Source organism: Oratosquilla oratoria, chromosome 37 (assembly GCF_046742065.1).
Source record: "Oratosquilla oratoria isolate Oo_2021 chromosome 37, ASM4674206v1, whole genome shotgun sequence".
Lineage (NCBI taxonomy): Eukaryota > Metazoa > Arthropoda > Malacostraca > Stomatopoda > Squillidae > Oratosquilla > Oratosquilla oratoria.
This window is the reverse complement of record NC_134813.1, coordinates 459,508-464,507: the sequence shown is the minus strand read 5'-3', so window position 1 is coordinate 464,507 and position 5,000 is coordinate 459,508. Positions and strand designations below refer to the sequence as shown.

Below are 5,000 nucleotides of genomic sequence, written 5' to 3'. Positions count from 1 at the left end.
TATTAGAAATACTTTGGGAAAAAAGATCAGCAAAATTCAGTGGCCGTTTTAGTGCGCTAAAAACGGCTTCGTATATATGTTAAAAAATAACCACCTAAACATAGAATTTTTTCAAAATGTTTGATACCATTAGAAAGGTAAGGTTTTAAGTAATATAATACTTAAATTTCATTTCAAAAACTACAGAGATGGTATTAGAAATACTTTGGGAAAAAAGATCAGCAAAATTCAGTGGCCGTTTTAGTGCGCTAAAAACGGCTTCGTATATATGTTAAAAAATAATCACCTAAACATAAAACTTTTTCAAAACGTTTGATACCATTGGAAAGGTAAGATTTTAAGTAATATAATACTTAAATTTCATTTCAAAATACCGGGAAATAAAGAAATGAGAAAAGAATGAAAATAGTGTTTGAGATCAGCAAATTCATCAGCAGAATCATCAGCATTTTACACTCACCCTTCTATTATTGCTATTTTTCTTATTGTTATTATCATCATTGAGAAGAGATGAATCCTTAATCGTAAAAGAATGCCGCGTCTCACTGGTCCGTAGGGGTGTCCCGAAAGCTCCCTCCTCCCCGGAACAACAGGGGTATCCAGAACAAACTATATCACGTACGCTTAAGAACTCAAAGTGAAACCATACTGATGACTGAAATTCAGGTCTTTATCCAGATGTGAAATACCCAGATGATAGGAGTATCCGGGCACCTCATCCTCCCTCCCTTCACCTAGAGGAACCCCCCACCCCCCACCCCCACCCCAGTCCTAGCGAGCCCCCAAAATGTGTACCGGATCTCAGAAAGCCAGACACAGAACATGAGACCAATGTTGAAATCAATGTTCGGGAAATGTGTTTTTGGGTGCGGATCCAGGATTGGGGGGGTGGATAGAAAGGGGATATGGTTGGATGAGGTGGGCTGGGAGGGCTGGGTGTGGGGGGCTGGGGCGGAGCACCCTACCAGAAAAAAAAATCTCGACAATTTGGTGAACAGATTTGTAAAGAAGTATGAGCTTATAAGCACAGCAGGGCTCCATTTTACCAGCTTCTGCTTGTATGGACAATCGTCCCAATATAAAAAAACGAAAATAAATTAAGGAAAATATATATCCCATAAAACTAGAAAGAGCTTCTCCCAGTATTCGCAATTTACTCTATATCGGAAAATTTTCATTGCTAATATTGAAAACTTGCAAATTTCTGAGAGAGGGAACAGTAATGAAGTTTACACCAGGTGCGAGAAGTGGGAATTTCCACGCGTAGGCTACCCTCATGAAGGCACGTTCTCGATGCTCTAGGCACTTGCAGACACTTGTGCCCTCAAGTATATGGAACGCCAAGACTTTTTCCCCGAACTGAGGGTAGCCTCTTCACCTGTGCTTTCTTCGCCTGAGTTATTAGCCTACTGCCACAGCCCATGGCTGGGGACGCTCACCATACCCCCCCTCCTGGCATCATCATATTTGGGTAAAGGCGTTTGAGGTTAAAATGATCAGCCTCGTACTTTGCAGCTCGAAGCAAAGCAGTCCCATCATTCAGAAACAAAGAATTAGTGCTCTAGACAATCATTTGACGATCATCATTAAGCCATGAACGATCGTCGTTGAGCAATAATCGCACCTGGCAAAACGTACATTTGTATGATTTTATTCAGCTGAACAAGATACCCTACTCCTTCTCTATCCAGAGCTGAATAAAAATCGGCTGGCCTTATACAGAATCAAGACTACACTTGGGAAAGACGGTTACATACTCCGTACACATGAGTTGTTCGTTGTGCACTCACTAGATGGCGTTACCGTGGAAAAAAGCACGGGAAAGTTAGAATGTCGCCTGTTTACTAAAATGGTCGATTGGTCGTTTATGTCGCAATTGAATTTAAATTACTGCGAAAATGAATTAAATAGCTTGGTGGAAAGTACATTAATAAGAAAAATCGCATTTTTACTATCAAGGGATACAATAGGTATAAATAAAATAGCTTGCCTTCAATGCAACAGGTGGGTGGGTGTTGGGGAGGGTCGTGTGATTTGCTTTGAAGTCGTTTGTATTCCGTATGGCCTCTCAACAGATAAAGAAGATAAGACCAATTTTGATAATGACCCATTGTTGAGTTAAACGTGACCATGATAAATCTATGCTAATATACCTTGAGTTATTATTCCCTTGATAAATGACCACAAGGATATCTTTATGATCAAGTTTACGGTTGAAAAAAAAAACGAATGTCTATGGCTAGGAATAATCAGTCAGGTTAAATAATTGAAATATCTCTATAGATTTCATGAAATGATATACTCGTATTGTATCTATGCATATGATATACCTTTCATTTCCGCTACTATGATGAGTAATATTAAGAAAAATAACCTATGTTGTAAGAAAAAATGCATACAGTATACTGAATAGTATGAGAACGCTTACATTTTCTTTATTTATTCATTTATATATTTGCTTACAATTCTATCTATTCATATATTTATCATTCACCTCTTTATTTATTTATTCATTCAACTGTTTTTTAATCATCATCGGTTGAAAAAAGGCGAAACGGATGCTCGATTTTCATTTGTTTCGTTCCATGTTTCATGTCGTCTTTCATCATCTTTCCATTCCTATTTCGTCTTTCCCATTGTCCTGCAATCTTATTTGCATATTCGTTCATTTTTATTTCTCTTTTGTTTTATGATAATCACCGCAGAATTAAAACAACCTCAGACCAGAAATATGAATTTTGAATTGTCGCAGAGGATTTGTTGTTAGAGGTGCGCAATGCTGATTGGCTGTTGCCGTTAGCGGTCCACCTGACGTCATCAAAAGCTTAGATTGGCATCAAGAGTTAGTGAATTAAGGGAGTAATTATATACAAGTAATCATAACTTCTGCACCTCACCTGCATACATTATATATATATATATATATATATATATATATATATATATATATATATATATATATATATATATATATATACATATATATATTGTATATATACAGTGTATATATGTGTATATATTTACATATATATATATATACATATATATATATATACATCTACAATATATCTATATATCTATATACATATGTATATATATATACAAATATATATATACTGTATATACACAATATATATATATATATATATATATATATATATATATATATATATATGTGTGTGTGTGTGTGTGTGTGTGTGTGTGTGTGTGTGTGTGTGTGTGTGTGTGTGTGTGTGTGTGTGTGTGTGTGTGTGTGTGTGTGTGTGTGTGTAATATATATATTAAATATATATATATACTATATATATATATGTATATATATATATATGTATATATATATACATATTTAATATATATATATATATATATATATATATATATATATATATATATATATATATATATATATATATATATATATATATATATATATATATATATATATATACATACACATCTTTGTCGAATGCCCCCACATTTTACGTGGTGGTTTTTATCTATCCTAACTAATATCATTATTGTGCGCTCGTGGCGTAATCAGAAGCGTGCTGGTATCGCATTTGCTTAGGTATAGGTTTGAATCCCGCACTCCTCCTCCCTCTCCGATTAATTACCAGCAGTGATTGTTAGTTGCTTTTCACCAGACTCTTCACAGTGAACCATAGGGCAGAGGTGACCGACGGCTTCGGCCGCAGCTACTCAGCGCCTCCTGGCGTAGGCCCTTCACCTTTCTTTACCTAAGGTAAGAAGCCTAACGCCAGGAGGCACTAAGTAGCTGCGGCCGAAGCCGTCACCTTTGCCTTATTAAGCGCCTCGACTATTGGGGTAGGTAACAGTCACTGCTGGGAGAGGATTGCGGGATTCGAACCCACAACTAAGCAAATGTGAGACTAGCACATATCCGATTATGACGCCAAGGCACTTCTTCACCTAACATGACCTTATCTTCCTTTGTGCTCTTCCCCTCATTCTCATCTTCTTCCAGTCCATTCTATTCTCTAACAAACCTAAACAGATCGGTTAGTTTTAGAAAGTTTATCTTCATCTCATTCGATCCAACTTCGTCAATTACTCCAGTCCTCCTCCTCGACCAACTCCCACTCGGAGCAAGAAAACTCCTACTCCTCACTCACACACGCAAAATCATTTTCCTTCGGCGTCTGATCTCCGATGAGTCTTAGGGTTTGTTTAGACTTGAGGATAATACCTTCTTCAGCTGAGATAAAGGTCTTGCGAAGTCTCACAGCTGTTGAAGCCTCTGAAACCGTCCTTGAGACCTTGGAGTATCTCCTAGGTTTATACGTATCTGTCGGAGAGCCTCTCGAGTCTTTTTTTAGTCACTCAGTATTTTCCCTCGGTCTCCCTATCCTTCCAAGTCTTCATTCGATGGCAGTCTTTCGTGGTTGGTAGTACATACCATATTTGGAAATAAGCCTCAAGAATAAATTGTTCTTTCAGGTTGGTTCTAGACTCTCTCGTGGTTGATAGACATACCATATTTGGAAATAAGCCTCAATAATAAATTGTTCTTTCAGGTTGGTTCTAGACTCTCTCGTGGTTGACAGACATACCATATTTGGAAATGAATCTCAAGAATAAATTCTTCTCCCAGTTTGGTTCCAGGCCCCCTTTTACCCTCCTACCTTCCTACCTATAATGTTCACCCCGTCTCCTTTCTCATCCCTGACGTCTTTACCTTTCTGTATAACTACCTCCTATCTCTTCCTTTCTCATTATTACCTCCAAGACATCCTTACCTCCTCTTCCTCCCTTTCACACAAAGTGAGTCTAACATCTAATACCATTTCGTCTACACCGGCTCAAGACTGCTACGAGGGAAGGTGATCAAGAGAGAGAGGAAGAGAGAGGGGGGAGAACGAAGAAGTCTGGACCAATTACAGTGATGGAGCGATCTTCTACAGCGGGATAGGCATTGAGGACACTTGGGCCATCGGTCAAGTACTCTACCCACCCTTATTCCTCCCCATCACTTCCTCTGG

The 5,000-nt window shown here is 37.9% G+C and overlaps 1 protein-coding gene across 1 annotated transcript in view; it reads right to left on the bottom strand.

The window, feature by feature from the left end:
- Positions 1 to 585, bottom strand: part of LOC143019328 (uncharacterized) — a 39,106-nt gene extending 38,521 nt beyond the window's left edge. Inside the window, exon 1 of the mRNA XM_076174967.1 lies at positions 547 to 585. The gene's annotated coding sequence lies outside the window, so the exon portion shown is untranslated. The remainder of the gene's footprint in view (positions 1 to 546) is intronic.
- Positions 586 to 5,000: the final 4,415 nt, after the last annotated feature.